At 39.0% G+C, this 16,862-nt stretch overlaps 1 long non-coding RNA gene across 1 annotated transcript in view; it reads left to right on the forward strand.

Moving 5' to 3' along the window:
- The window catches only part of LOC147581727 (uncharacterized), a 100,663-nt gene that overhangs the window by 47,872 nt on the left and 35,929 nt on the right, over positions 1 to 16,862 (forward strand). Inside the window, exon 2 of the long non-coding RNA XR_015250194.1 lies at positions 610 to 726. This is a non-coding gene — a long non-coding RNA (uncharacterized LOC147581727). The remainder of the gene's footprint in view (positions 1 to 609; positions 727 to 16,862) is intronic.

Consider the following 16,862-nt stretch of genomic DNA (forward strand, 5'->3'; position numbering starts at 1 on the left):
GAAAATAACTATAGGATGTCTTCAAGAACATGCTGGGTCCATTGTGAGATGGACTTGAATCAAAATTCCATTTATCACTTGACGCTAATAAGTCCCCTTCTTAATAGTTGACCACAGTGGCAGTATAGGGCCCCAGAAAATAGCATTTACGCAGAGCCAGCATGCAATAATTCCTTAAGATATGAGTAGTTCCCTTTTTTCCAGTACAATTTCCAGTACAATTATCCCAGTAAATGTCAACAGAAAGGCTAGGTTCAATATTTATAGGATGGACTTGGGGCACCGTCTTGGATTTCTTCCTTAGGTATTCTTGGTTTCTTCAGTCATGGGGTTCTTGTGCTTAGATCTGGGAACTGGGTTAGAAACATTGATTTTCTATAATTTTCACTTAGGTGAAGCCTCCGTTTATCAGCCAAAAAAGTTTTTTTGTTTTGGTTTTTGTTTTCGTGGGAGATACATAGAATAGATAAAACCATTCTGACTGTCACTGGAGCCCTGCTTTCTATTGAATAGATCTATTCTTTAATCTCAGATCATTACTTACTGCCACATGGTTTCTGCTACTCTGAGATGGCCTTATCCTTATTTAACTCACGATTCTATTTCTAGGGAAACATCTACTACCTTGATCTCTCGTCTGCAAAAGAATGACACTACAGTGATCTTCAATGTTTTGGTAAAGAGAGGGTCCTCTGAATCCTTTCAAGGCTCACAGCTAATGTGTGGGTAAGTTAGTCATGCATGTTAAATTTTCCCCAACTTTCCTTTCTCCAAAGTCTCTGCCTTGCATCAAGGAATTCTTAGTGCCTAACTTTAGTTAGGCTACCAATACTTTAGTTAAGGCTATCATTGAGTTCAGGTTCAGTTAAACAATTGAGCAAACACTTTAGGTTACTCCCAACTGTGAACTGGAATACTGAATCCAGATTCTCTAGTAAATACATCCCTGTTGATAAATTTAGCTTGAATGATCATTCTCAGAATTCATTCCCACAATTCTCTAGACTTTTATTAATACAATTTAACAAAATCTCGACACTATTTTGTTATCTAAGGTTTCTCTTCCTTAGTCATACTTTGTACATACATAGGATGTGACTCTTTGACTGGAGTGAATAAGGACTAGAAGGGTGGACCATAAGAAGAATTAGCATTTCTTGCAAGGTAATTATGGTAGATGCAGTCACATTTGGTCTTTAAGCATGGCAGATTTATCTGACAGAGGCGGGGGGGGGGGGGTAACTTGCTAGACTGGAAAGTTCAGTGGGGCTTGTATGTTCAGATACTCAGACATCTAAATCCATTCAAATGTTCCATTCCAATTCACCGTGTACCACTGTTTCCTAATTAATGTGTTTTTATATAAGAGGCCAAATGAGGCTGAATTTAACCTAAGTTGTATTTTAGCAACCCGTCTCATCTGATTTTTAGTTACATCTGTCCTGCAGGTGCAAGAGGTAAGGCGTTCATTTAAGGCAGTTGTTCTCAAACTGGTTCCTGGACCAAAAGTATTATCATCACTTTAAAACTTGTCAAAAACGGGCATCCTCGGGCTCTGCCTTAAATCAACTGAATCAGAAACTCTAAGGGTTTGGGATCCAGCAGTCTGTACTTCAACAAGCCTTTCAGGGATGCTTATCCATGTCGCAGTTGGAGAACCATTTTTTTAGGGCCCTTGTAAGAGTTCTCTGATCCTTGGTGCACTGAGTTAAGAATTTAAAATATGGAGCTTGTCCTTCTCCTCCTCCGCTTCCTCCTTAACTCTTGAATGCAGTTAGAATTAGTCAACCCACCCCACATTTTGTTTATTCCTCATTCTCACCTAAGGGGCTGTGCAGCAGCCACCTGTCCTGCCAAGCCTTCCCTTTAATAGGTATTTCATTCTCGGCAAGCCTAATTTATCATCTATTGCCAAGGGGATTATCATAGCTTTCAAAGCCATGCAGGTGAGATAACCAACTCCAGCAGTCCATTTCTTAGAAATTCTGTTGTGTGCTGCCATACCTGATACTAATTACCTAATCTTTCAGAATTCTATTGCAGAGGACAGAATCCACTGTAACTAATTTAAGCAACTGATTTATTACTGAGAGAGAAGAATCTAGTTGTTTGGGGGACATGAGTTTCATACAAAACTTGGCAGCTTTTTTAGGACAAAAAAAATACAGCATCACAAATACAAGATTTGGTATGAAATTCAAAATTTATTCATAATGAGAAAAGAAATTGCAACAAATTATGAATTGTAAAATTGTAAAAGCTGACATTTACCACAAAGATCACAAAATCCAGTAAAGTAGTATAATATTTTTATCAATCAAATACTTAATGTATTTTTTCTACATTTTTTTGCCTTATACATGCCTTGATTGCCTCTTTATTTAATAATAATTTTGTAGTGTCATTTTTATATAGAGAATAAGAAGATAACTTAGTCCTTCCTTTGTTGTAACTGTAATTTTGTTTTATTATCGATAATTTAGAAAATTTCTTTCATTGGGGTGCCTGGGTGGCTCAGTCAGTTAAGTGTCCGACTTCAGCTCAGGTCATGATCTCACGGTTCGTGGGTTTGAGCCCTGTGTTGGGCTCTGTGCTGACAGCTTAAAGCCTAGAGCCTGTTTCAGATTCTGTGTCACCCTCTCTCTCTGCCCCTCCCCCACTCACACTCTGACTCTTTCTCTCAAAAATAAATAAACATTAAAATTTTTTTAAAAAAGAAAATTTCGGGGCGCCTGGGTGGCGCAGTCGGTTAAGCGTCCGACTTCAGCCAGGTCACGATCTCGCGGTCCGTGAGTTGGAGCCCCGCGTCAGGCTCTGGGCTGATGGCTCAGAGCCTGGAGCCTGTTTCCGATTCTGTGTCTCCCTCTCTCTCTGCCCCTCCCCCGTTCATGCTCTGTCTCTCTCTGTCCCAAAAATAAAATAAACGTTGAAAAAAAAAATTAAAAAAAAAATGATCTTGCTTATTAAAAAAAAAAAAAAGAAAAAATAAAAAAGAAAATTTCTTTCATCCTTACAACTCATTATTGATAATGCCATATGTTTTTAGAATTATTGTCACAACTGGGAAAACCACTGTCAAATCTCTTTCCTGTATAAACTATAGTATTTGGAAGTCTGCTACAAATTAGCTTCTGGCTCTGTCGGTTTTAAACTTACTCCTTTGCTACTCACTCTTATTATGGTGATAATAAGATCAGTAGGACACTTCCAGACCTCAGTATGATCTCCGGATCTGTCCCCTCCTGTTACAAAGGTATGTCTTTTAACCCAATCTAAATATATGCCCACCTCAATTTCTTCTTAATTGGATCTCAAAAATGCCTAAGGCCATTCCATCAGCTCTAGAAACAAATGTAACTGAGGGGAAGTTTGAGAGGGAAGAGATAATAGCCTTAATTTAGAGTAGTTAAAGTATCTTACTTTTGCAATTTTTATAAAAACACCTACCAGCCAAGGGCCCCTGTGCAGTGAGGATCTCTGAAGCTTAAGCTTCACGGTAAATCCATCTCTAATGATAGGGTAATGAATGACATTATTAGTAAGATGAAGAGACTCTTGGTTGAGCTTTCGGGTATGACGTCCAAAGTCTCACTACAGAACAGATTACTGAGGCCAGCTCTTTTATGATCAGGAAGCTGCCAGCCATAGAACCAAACCACCCACTACTTTGAGCAGGAAACTGCCACAAACAGGAAACTATCGTGTCATCAGGAATCCCTTGCTGCCAGTTCCAGACCCACAGCAGGTCTGTAATGATTCACACTGACAGAATGGATGCACTGTGCCCTGTCTCTGAAACCTCACAAAACGACTATACACTAGGACCCCTGCCATCTCTGTCTATAAAAATCCAATACCTCTATGACCATGCGAGTGAACAGCAGCAGCATAAATGACAGGCATTTAGTGTCTATCTCACTTCCATGCTGGAAACCATTCATGACTGCCTTTGACTAGCCAAACCTAAATCATATGTGGATCTCTTGCTATAAGGAAGGCTGATAAATGTAGCTTCTAGCTAGATACTGATTTACAGAAGGAGACACAAAAAGGAACATTGGGTAGATATTGCTCACTGGTGTACTGAATGAAAAACAAGACATGTAATAATAGCTAACATTTATTGAATACTTACAATGTTCTCATCCAAAATAAAAAAAAAAGGTGGAGGAAAAAAACCAAACAACTCTGTTTGTCAAAAGGAGAATGGATACGGGCTTCTGGGTTGTTCAGTCAGTTGGGCGACCGACTTCGGCTTAGGTCATAATCTCGAGGTTGGTGAGTTCTAGCCCCGCATCGGGCTCTGTCCTGACAGCTCAGAGCCTGAAGCCTGCTTCAGATTCTGTGACTCCCTCTCTCTCTCTCTGCCTCTCCCCTGCTCATGCTGTCTCTCTCTCTCTCTCTCTCTCGAAAATAAATAAACAGTTTAAGAAAAGAAAAATGGATAAATAAATTGATTATTCATATAATAAAATGCTATTCAAAGTTAAAATGAATGAAGCTACCGGATTCAATAGGAATATCTCCTACAAGTATAATGTTGAGTTTATTTTATTTTTTTAAAGTTTTTGTTTATTTATTTTGAGAGGTGGGGGGGAGGGTCAGAGAGAATAGGAGAGAGAGAATCCCAGGCAGGCTCCGTGCTGTCCTCACAGATGCCTATGTGGCGCTTGAACCCACCAACCGTGAGATCATGACCTGAGCCAAAGTTGGACACTTAACTGATTGAGGCACCCAGGTGCCCTATAATGTTGAGTTTATAAGAAGCAAGTTACAGAATGATTCATGAGAACGATAGTGTTCATGTAAAGTCCAAAGCACAGGAAACCTATACAAATAGATATATATGTAATAAAAGTATCAAAACAGGAGGGGCCCCTAAGTGGCTCAATGGGTTAAGCATCCAACTCAGGTCATGGTCTCACTGTTCGTGGGCCCAAGCCCTGGGTCAGGGAGGCTGCTTGCAATCCTATCTTCCTGACTATCTCTCTGTCCCTCCTCCACTCTCTCTCTCAAAATAAATAAAGTTTAATATGGGAATAATCACCAAATTTGGGCTGGTGGCTTGGGAATGATACATGGAAGTAGTAATTACTAGAGTTACGGGATTGTGTCCAGGTTCGTTGCTGCACAGTTCAATGCCAGGGGACACGCTTCACTTAGAGTACAATGTGTCCACCTCCGTGGGAATCATTCATATTTCACTCTAGGAAGAACAGTGCCTTCTGCATAACAGTTGCTGGGCATGCCAGCCTCCAGTGTACTGGGAATGCTTTATGGTTTTTAAGTTTGGTGAGACGGGTATACTAGTATTCATTTTAATATCCTCTATAAATTTGTATTTATAAGAAAGTTCTTTAAGAAAATATTCTATGAATTATAATACAAAGTTCTAATTCTGTCTATGAAATGCTGTGTAACCTGATCTGGGAAAAATCATTTTTCACACCTATGAATTCAGTAGTTAAGCTCCACTTTGCAGTTCTTGTTCTCAGGATTTTTTACTGGAAGGCTAGACACATACCATTTTCTCAGTGGTAGTTCTCATTTTAGCAGTTCTTTGGCACTGAGGGGCCAAAAGAGGCTAAGAGAGCTAACAATAAGTATGTGATAAGTGATCCAGCTTCTAATGAAAATTTTTAAGAACTGACTCATGGCACATTTACTAAACACTTTGAGGTCATTGATTTTCATTGGCATTGCTGCTTGGACTCAGGATTCTGATAATTGAAAAATAATTTTTTGGTTGAATTTTTGTTCGTATTTTGCACCTTCACCTAAAATACAATGATAATCATTACTAACATTTATTGAGTACTTACTATGTACTAGGCACAGTTCTAAGTGCTTTATATAGACACTTAATCATTTAAAACCGACGCCTATTTTAGGAGATAGGTACGATTACTATCTTCATTTTACAGATGAAGAAGTTGAGTAATAAAGATGGAAGAATGTATCTTAGGTCACATGGCCAAAAAAGTGATAGAGCCGAATCCAGATATAGCTGATCCAAAAGTTGTAATGTCCTGTCTCTAAGACACACTTCCCTAAGTTCTTTCTGACAGCTCCTCACTCAGATGGTACACTTCCCCCTAACCTCACCTTCCAGATTAATGCCCCTTAAATATTTAATATCATAGAAGATATAATTCACATCCAACGAAGAAAGAAGTCATTCTGGAATATCAAGTTGAAGATTTGTCAATAGATGGAAAGAGAAAATTCTAATGTTATTCTGGAATTCAATAAAATTTATACACACTCACACATGTATTAAATTCTCTTTCAAATGAGGATTTCTGAGTATTAATTTCATATTCACATAGTCTGGTGAACATAGCCTCTTACAAATTTCAAGCCTATCTCTCATTGTGTTTTGCAGTTTGTATAGCTGATTATTTGACTACTTCTGAAATTATTCCCCAAAGCTACATCGAAGAGCCCACCTCAAACATTACCATCTAGTACACTGATCAGAGAGTAAAACTTCTGGCAAGTAGCAAAGGGTGTTCGTGGAAATATTATGTTTTCAAAAAACAAACAAATATAAGCAGTGAGACCTAGGGTCCTAGGTCAAAGCTTTGAGGTATTTTGTGCATCATTTTCTTGGGTGTGGGTCAAATACATTCTATTTTAATCGCGCATTTTAGAGACATTAAAAATGATTTCTCTGAATGCTGACAGGAGAGGAAAACTCACAGAGGTCCTTTACACTCAACCTTGGCCGAGCAGCAGTAGCTGGGGGGAGGTGAGAGGTTGCTGTGGCAATGACCTGTATTACATAATGCCTCCCGTCTGTCCACAGATGTGTGAGTTTGCTCACATGTTTTATTAGATTTTTATTACACTTTTATACAACTCCAGCCCATCTGCATTTGCCAGCCGGGCTGCAGTTTCTAAAATACCTAATCCATTAGTTATTCCATATATGCAGATATATATTGACTATGTTCTCTGACCAAGTCTCTAGTGCCATTTGGGCAATACCCACACGTTGTATGGATATAATACAAAGGATTTGTAGGGTAGGCATTGCAGGCCTTTTGATGATGACGATGACAGTGATGATGATGATAGTGAGGACAACGGTGATGTCTGTCTGGATCAGCTCAGTGCCAAAGGCTTTAAATGAGAGTGAGTGTTCTGTGGTAACTTTAATCCTATTCCAGTCCACTCATGATTGGATCTACAAAGAGGGGAGACAGAGAACACAACAACAACAGCAGCAATAAAAACAAAACAAAGAGTTCACACTAAATTTTAATAGACAGGGTGGCAGAATTGAAGCGTTCTGATGAGAACCTCTTTTGGGCTGCAGACTGCTGACTTCTCCTTGTATGCTCACATGGTGGAAAGCAGGGAGAGGAATGAATCTCTCATGACTCTTAAAAGGGTGCTAATTGCATTCACAGGGACTTAGCCTTCATGACCTCATCTAACCCTAACCGCCCCCCCACAAGGCCCCACCTCCTAATACCACAACATTGGGAAATAGAGTTTCAATGTGAATTGGAGAGGGAGGGGGGACACAAACATTCAGTCCATAGCAAACTCTATATACATTTTTTTTTTACTCATAAAATTGTTTTAAGCATATTTGTTCTTTGCAACCCCATCAATAATTTGGCCTTGAGAGAACTGGAACAAGAGTTATGACACCAATGATAATAGCACCTTCGTCAATTTGAGATGTCACTACCACTTACAGTTTGGCAAGCCTGGTATTAAAGCGAGACCATTTGTCCTCTACATGAGAAGAGCACTGTGTCTATCTTGCTCACACCCCAGCTCCCAGCATGATGCTGAGTATGTGGTAGGCCTTTAATAAATGTGTCCTGAGTAGATGATGGGACAGATATAGATTTTAATTGGGTGTGTCTTTTCCAGCTGGCTCGTAGTTACTGCGTGCTTGCCGACTGAATAGATTTCTAGTCTACTGTCAACTTTAAATTTTGTGGTAGAATTTTAGTTAGTCATAACCATCATTCGTCATGAAAATGCAATCTTGGAACTTCTCTGAGAGCCTGAGAAAGCTTCATATTGTATAAGAGATTCTATGCTGGATAATAGTGGCTTTTCTTAGGCTGGATTATTCATATGGTTAGTTGGAAAGATCTGCATACTAAAGCAGGATGATTTTTATCTCTTGATTTCAGGACAGGATTTGTAGGAGACTGATTTTTTTTTTTTTGTTGTTGGTGGTGGTGGTGGTTTTTACTTAAACTCAGAAAGCTTTTGGGCTTTTAATATCCATTTCTGGCAGCCCTCTTTCAATAGATGGAGTGTCTCTTCTTTCATAGTCACAGAAGGAATTGTTTCATTCAGATGCCATTTGTGAATATAATACATTTCCAGGTTGTTTGTCCCATTTAAAAATGTGTTTCACATATATTGGAAAGCAAGAAATAATGTCCTCTCTTTTATATTTTAGCATGTGCAAAACTCATCTTGGTGTTTTTTCAGTTTTGTTTAAAAGGAAAACAACAACATCGAAGACATCATGAAATAGCATTCATTTGGTGTGCGGGTCCCTGGCTTTCTAGTTCTGACTCCATGCTTCTCTGTGCCAAATTCAGTCAGAAGGGGAGAAATAGTTTGCAGGTGTCACGGAATTCCAGTGTTTCACTTGCACTGGGTAACCCTGGGGAGGAGAATTTCCATATATGTAGCCAATGTTGATTTGTCTAAAGAAAGCATCCTTGAGTCTCAGGCTGAAAATAAGGTATTTGGTTGTATGAGAGGATGAGCCCAGCAGTTGGTAGCCCAGCAGGAGATTCTTCCCTGAGAAATTGTGATTATTTTCACATGCAAGGAGAGAGACACATGAATATCATTTTCAAACCTCTATCGGACTAAACACGCCAACCAGAAATACATCTACCTACATCATTTTCAAAGAAATCCAGTGGGGGCTTTGACAGCATGTGAGCTATTTCCATTGACCTTCTTTCCCTGAATGTTTCTCACACTTATTTGCTCTCTATTTTCATGTTTATAAAACGTGTTCCCAAGCCCTTTAGGATAAAATCAACAATAGTGCCCAGGGCTCCAGCTAGAGATTCCCAGTGGGAGGGTCTGAACCTTTTGTTCCGGGGGATCTAATAGAGTGCGAAGCTGACACAGAAATGGGAGGACCATTCAGCGAAAATTAAAGTCTTTGTCCCTTCATTAGTTGAACTTGAACTTCACATTTCTGAAGTTCTACTAGGTTACTTTCCTCTAAAATTCTGATTTAATCAAGGTGAACAGGGAAGCTCATTAAAATCTTTCTCTTTTAAAGAGATTGCAGAAAAAATCCCATTTGTCTGGTATAGCTAACATTCCTGATTTTTTAATGAAATTTTTGAGTTGATTTGAATCTCAAGTGTACATTATTCTTAATCATTAAAGAAGGTTACTGTTTTTTGTTTTTTTTTTTTTTAATTCTGTGAGAGACTTCATTTTATTTATCAGTTTACTGACTTTCTCAGCCTTATTGGGAAAGGTGGAAGGTCAACAGCTGGGCCTTTATGTGATTAATGAGCTAATGTGATTAAATAAAATTTATTTTCATTACCTTTCATTTGGGGAAAACATGAAGGTGGGAGGAAATTTTGACAGTAAGTTTTATTATTGATCTCTTGAGTTTCATGTCAGACTTGCTGCGTCTTATTTCTAAAATGAGCTTGTTTCTTGCTTCAGTTGACAGAAAAAGGTGAGAATTATTAAAATGCAGTGATCAAGGGTATGTAGATAGGTGTCTTGGGCATTTCTGTGACCTGATCATACAACTCTTTTGTGTTTCCAAAATGCAACAAAAACTTATTGTCAAAGCCAGTGAAACTCTGAGATTCTAATAAAACAGATTCTAACCATGACATAGTATCTTTTTCTTTTCATTGAGAATGGAAATTTCTCTTCTTTCTCCCTCTTTTACTGCTCCAGTCATCAAAACATGATCTCAGTCCTTCCCTATGCAAAGTGAAGAATGCTATCTTTTGATGTTTTATTATATTTTTTACATAACACAGAACTCCCTATATTATTTGTCTCTGAATGTGCAATATCTTGCTGCACACGGGCAGGAAGTAATAAAGACTTCATAAGACCCTCCGATTTTAAGTGAATTAGACATGTAATAGGCTGTTACTGTTTTATTACTCTGATCAGAGCAGGTGTTTAACGTAATGATGGTGAATAGGGGAGTGAACTATGAACATGCCATTGGGTAAATTGACATCAAATTCAGATTTTATTTATTTTTTATTTTTTTATGTTTATTCATTTATTAATTAATTTTTTAATGTTTATTTATTTTTGAGAGAGAGAGACAGAGTATGAGCAGAGAAGAGGCAGAGAGAGAGGGAGACCCAGAATCTGAAGCAGGCTGCAGGCTCCGAGCTGTCAGCACAGAGCCCAACACAGGGCTGAAACCCACAAACCACAAGATCATGACCTGAGCCAAAGTCAGATGCTCAACCTACTGAGCTATCCAGGTGTGCCCAATTCAGATTTTATTTATTTAAAAAAAAATTTTTTTTTAACGTTTATTTATTTTTGAGACAGAGAGAGACAGAGCATGAACGGGGGAGGGTCAGAGAGAGAGGGAGACACAGAATCGGAAGCAGGCTCCAGGCTCTGAGCCATCAGCCCAGAGCCCCATGCGGGGCTCGAACTCATGGACCGCGAGATCGTGACCTGAGCTGAAGTCAGACGCTTAACCTACTGAACCACCCAGGCGCCCCCAAATTCAGATTTTAAAAAGTGAATTTATATACACTGACTTATCTTAAGCCAAAAAGAAAACAAAAAACAAAACAAAACAAAAAAACCGCCAAACCAACAAACAAAAAGCTTCAGAAAATGTTTGGGGGAATACCTTTATCTGCCCATGGCAGACTCCTGTGGGAATAAAAAGGAGAATAAAGCATAAGGTCTGGCTCAAAGAATCTACTTATAATGGAGAAGAGATATTGAGTTATAAGCAGCTGTAGCAGGAGGCAAATTCTTCCATTTCTTATGCCTCTACTCTGATTCTACCCAGAGACCCCCAAATTCAGATGCCTACAAGGAGCATGCAGGTAAAAAAGATTAGTGAAACCAGTGAAAGCGGTAGCTAATTGAAGGACATTGTAAAGGTAGCCATTGCTTTTCAGTTCCCTCTAATTATTGCCAAATGAAAGCATGAGACCAGTGTTGTAATATCTTCTAATTTTTCAAAAGAAGCTGGAAATTGATTTTTTTAGGTTTATTTATTTTTGAGAAAGAGACAGAATGCCAGCGGGAGAGGGGCAGAGACAGAAGAAGACACAGAATCCGAAGCAGGCTCCAGTCTCTGAGCTGTCAGCACAGAGCCTGACATGGGGTTCCAACTCAAGAACAGTGAGATCATGACCCAAGCCGGAGTTGGAGGCCCAACCGACTAAGCCACCCAGGCGCACCGGAAATGGATTTTTTTGGATGAAATTTCCCAATTTTTAGGTATTGTCAGATAACACTTTTTAAAAACATTGTGTAGGGCAAACAAAGCTCATTTGTTGGCTCAGTCCAAAGCAGGCTGCCATTTGTGACTCTGCCTTTCTCCCTGTCTTCTGGTTGACTTCATCCATTCCCATGGGGTTTATGCCTATCACTTCAAATTAGATATGTTTTGATAGCCATTGGTGCTTGCTGGTCCCACTTGGGTAACTTTTGAGGACATTTCTTGGTCTCTCCACCGTTGTCCTTCCTGCCCTGAGGAGGTGTTGGTTCAAGTAGCATTGATCATTGTTGAGGCTGGTCTGCAAGAAGTGTGTACAGGATGTCGAAGGCATGGAACAGAGACTCACCTCGCCTGCATTTGCAGTCCCAGTGAGAGAACACTGACCTCAAGCCCAGCTTGGGCTCATGGGGCTTGGCTGGGAAGGACACCACTCTTGCACCAGGTACTGAGAAAAGGCTTGTGATTCTTTTTTTTTTTTTTTTTTGAGAGAGAGAGGGCACAAATGAGTGAGGGCAGAGAGAGAGAGAGAGAGAGAGAGAGAGAGAGAGAGAAGGGAGAGAGAAGTGGGGCTCACCTGAAGGAAGTGGAACTCGTGCTCACCCAAAGCAGGGCTTGAGCTCACCTGAAGTGAGATTCATGCTTTCCCTAATTGGGGTTCACCCAAAGTGGGGCTTGGGCTCACCTGATGCGGGACTTGAACTCATGAGCTGTTAGATCATGACGTGAGCTAAAGTCAGATGCTTAACCAACTGTGTCACCCGGCTGCCTCAAGGCTTGTGATTCTTTAAGCATCCCCTGACCAAGGTATGTATTTCTAAGATGGACCCCAGTATTCTCATGATTAGAACATATACATAACCTTTAATTTTCTCCTCTATGCTAAATTTCCCTCAAGTAGACTCCTCAAATTCTGTAACTCAGAAGTTATAGTTAATAATCCCAAATCTTCAGCTTTCACCATTTTTGTAAGCTGTATACCTGGTGCACACATCTTTCACTGAGCATGTCCAAATTAGGGTTTTTAAAATCTCTCTCCAACACACTCCTTTGGTGTTCTCTCTTCAGTGAATGTTACTGCCATCTCCATTCATGCAGTTAAGAAGTGTCTTCCCGTATTGTTTTCTCAACTCTGTACCTAATCAATTAGTAGGTCCTGGTGATTTTACCTTCTACCCTCTCCTTTACATCCTACACCATGGCCCAAATTCAGATACCCATCATTTCCTGCCTGTAAGATTGCCAGCTTGCACTAGATTTTTTTCTCCAAGCAAGCCATTCTCTTCTCTGCCACCAAAGACTTCTTCTAAGATGCAGTTCTTTCATTATTATTATTCTTTTAATTTTTTTTAGCATTTATTCATTTTTGAGAGACAGAGAGAGACAGAGTGTGAGTGGGGGAGGGACAGAGAGAGAAGGAGACACAGAATCTGAAGCAGGGTCCATGCTCTGAGCTGCCAGCACAGAGCCCGATGTGGGGCTCAAACTCACGGACCCACGAGATCAAGATGAGCTGAAGGTGGACACTTAACCAACTGAGCCACCCAGGCGCCCCTAAGATGCAGCTCTTATTATGTTTTTCCTTTGCTCGAAACCTTTAGGGGTAGATCCTTACAGTTATAAAATTCAAATTTCCTAGCTTGGAATACAAGCCCTTACCATCTTGACTTTAGTTTTCTCCAGTTTTATCTTCCATACCTTGACCTTAACTATGTATCTCACCCTGCAGCTGCACCTATTTGCTTTTCTTTAAATAAATCAGCATTTTTAACATTTCTATGTTGTTGTACCTGCCATTCCACAGCCTGAAAGGCTCTTTCTGTGTGTGGGGCTCCTTCTCACACTGGGAAAGAATAATTTCTTTGAGAAAGCCTCTGAATTCCTCAGGAGACTTAAAAGTTTCCTTCTCTATTGCCATACTGCCTGGCACATGCTTCCATTATTGGCTCTGATGCATTATATTATAATTTTTTTTTAATAAATGAGTCAATATCTTTCATGATTGTACTGGGTTAACTTCTTGGGAGGGACCAGCTCCTTGGAGAAACTGATGAAAACTATGAGCTTCACTTCTCCCACAGGAAAAACACTTGAGGATACATGCCAAATATCACATGTAATTTCAGAAAAGTCAAGATCTCTTTTAAGTTCCTCAGTGGGCTCCAAATTAAAAAAAATCTTGTCCAAGAAGATAAGTCTTTGAAGGGCAGAAATGACCATTTCCCATCTTTTCATTATAGCTAATAGGTAGTTGTGTTGTTACCTATTACCACAATACAACTGCCTAACAAACGACCCCAAAACTTAGTTACTTAAAGCAATAGCTATTCACTAGCTCCTCGCTGTGTGAGTTGGCACTTAGTGTGTTTTCAGTTGGGTGTCTCTTCTGCTCTTAGCTCAGTCTGCACAGGCACATGTGGTCAGCCACGTGTATTTCAGGTGGCTCTGCTTCATCATCTGGAGCACCTCAGCTGTCTTCCATGTGGTCTGTCATCTAGCCTGGCCTTCTCCTGTGGGGTCGTCAGGGTCCCAAGTGACGTAGTACAGGTAGGCAAGACTTGCTAAGGACTAGGCCTAGAACCTCTGCACTATCATCTCTGCTACATTTTATTGGCCAAAGACAGTCCCAAAGCCAGTCCACGTTCAAGAGGTGGAAAAACAGACTCTCCTCCCTGGTGAAGTGAACTGCAAAGCCACACTGCAAAGAGCAGATAGGCATAGGAAACAGGGCCATTTTTTGTAATCCATCTACCATAATAATACAGTAGTATTCTCAAAAAGTTGTTGAATAAAATTTGTTAGAAATGGACCCCAAAGTACAGAGAAAACAGATAAGATGAAAAGAAGTGAGGAAAGGCATTCTAAATAATGAGAATGATATAACTTTTATGAAACCTTCCCTCTGTGGTAGGTTTATGTGAAGGGAGAAGTCAGATAAAAAGAAAATAATGTAGTGTTTATTTATGTCATTGTTTACTTAGTCCCAGTATATTCCAAAACAGACTTGAGAAAACTTACTTATGAAAGCAGAAGTATATTAAATATTATAAGGGAAAATCTACATGTATAGTGTTATTTCAATATTAAAGTGTTATTGTTGACTGTAGATACATACTTTGAATTCTTTCATGGACAGCATTTAATACAAAGAAGAAAAGAGCTACATAGTATTCCTATGAGTAAATGAATTGATCTCTGTACTCTGAGGAGAACAATACCTAAATCATTCTTATGGATGAATTTATCTTGTATTTCCTTGCCTTTACTGTAAAGAAAGGGCTTTCTTATCTGTAATCTTGGTCTTCTGTATCAGTTTTAGACCATTTGCTTTTTCTTTCTTTATTTTCTTTCTTTATTTTAATTTTATATTTTTATTTGAGGGAGAGAGAGAGAGAGTGCTCAAGTGGTGGGAGAGGGGCAGAGGGGGGGGGAGAGAGAGAGAGAGAGAGAGAGAGAGAATCTTAAGCAGGCTCCACACTCAGCGTGGAACCCATTGAGGGACTCGATTCCATGGCCCTAGGATCATGAGTGAAAATCGAGAGTCTGACACTCAGCTAACTGAGCCACCCAGGCACCCCATAGAACATTTGCATTTTAAATGAAGAGCAATACATTTCTTCCTAACTGATTTCCTAGAATTTTTAGGACAGTGTTCTCTAAATTTCTTATCCATATCAGTGCTCACTTTGGCAGCACATGTACTAAATTTTATACCTGTTATCACTAAAAAAAATTATGTATGAACAAAAGTAATTTATTCATGAATTTATATATATATATATATATATATATACTATTTACTGATATGCACATGATAAAACATATAGAATAGAAACTAACATAGGCTTAAATGAGATGAAAAATATTTTAAAACTTATTTTCCTTTGTTTTATTTGTGATACCAAAACCCTTTTCACTCTCAGTAGTGAGAGGTGTGTGATTTAATATGCTTCAGTACTTTTTCTAAATCATGGTTTAAAGCCTTGTGATGTAGTGAAACAAAAAGCTGGCTCTGTTTTGAATTTTTGACTGTCTTATCTTAAAAAGATGCTTCGTAAGTATTTGTAGATCCAAATGAAAAGAACTCTTCATTGGCTAGGCTTACAAATCATGATATGCATTGTCCTCCTATTTTTCAGTTATGCAAATGCTTGTTGAAATCTTAGTAAAAAATTCATCTTTCTTAATGTCAGCCTATTGTTCTTACAAGCTAATTGGAAGTTACTATATATTGTTATTGTTTTACTAATTGTATTCTAAATCATTAAACTCTTTGATATATTATTAAATAGCTTGAATATTAGATTTTTTAAATAATCTTTTTTTAACCTTTCTTTTAAAGTTTGTTATTTTATTTTGAGAGAGAGTGTGAGCATGTGAATGGGGAAGGGGCAGAGAGAGAGAGAGAGGGGGAGAGAGAGAGAGAGAGAGAGAGAGACAGACAGAATGCTAAGCAGATTTGTACTGTAAACACAGAGCCCGATGGAGGGCTTGATCTCAGGAACTACGAGATCATGACGTGAGCCAAAATCAAGAATTGGACTCTTAACTGGTTGAGCCACCCAGGTGCCCCAAATATTAGATTTTTAAGTGTAATCGTTTCATTCTAAAAATTTACATAGGGCTACATTTGTATAATTATCTGCAACAACACATTCAGTGATGGGAAACTTTTAAGTATGTTTCAAAATGTTCCCAATATAGCTTGAGTTTCTTTAAAAAACAGTTATTATTTTAGCTGTTGTAAAAATATCATTACTTTGGAAACAGATTGTGTGTGTGTGTGTGTGTGTGTGTGTGTGTGTGTGTACGTATTCTTTGTTCTTTAAAAAAAAAGCAAATTTCGGGGCACCTGGGTGGCGCAGTCGGTTAAGCGTCCGACTTCAGCCAGGTCACGATCTCGCGGTCGGTGAGTTCGAGCCCTGCGTGGGGCTCTGGGCTGATGGCTCAGAGCCTGGAGCCTGTTTCCGATTCTGTGTCTCCCTCTCTCTCTGCCCCTTCCCCGTTCATGCTCTGTCTCTTTCTGTCCCAAAAATAAATAAACGTTGAAAAAAAAAATTAAAAAAAAAAAAAGCAAATTTCTCAGTGGTAGAAAATATTTTCATGATTCTTCCATATCTCACTACAAAATTGTGTAAAGACTCCTCTATACTTAAGACAATTTTAACTGTAATAAAATACATAACACAAAATTTACCATATTACCCATTTTTAAGTATACAGTTCAATACTGTTAAGTACATTCACATTGTTGTGCAACCTGTCTCCAGAATTCTTTTCATCTTGTAAAACTGAAACTCTAGTGACTAAATAATGGCCCCCCATTCTCCCTTCCCCTAGCCCCTGGCAACCCTGTTCTATCTCTGTCTATATCAGTTTGACTGCTCTAGGTACTCATGTA

This window comes from Puma concolor, chromosome B1 (genome assembly GCF_028749965.1).
Source record: "Puma concolor isolate L17-30 chromosome B1, mPumCon1.1.hap2, whole genome shotgun sequence".
Lineage (NCBI taxonomy): Eukaryota > Metazoa > Chordata > Mammalia > Carnivora > Felidae > Puma > Puma concolor.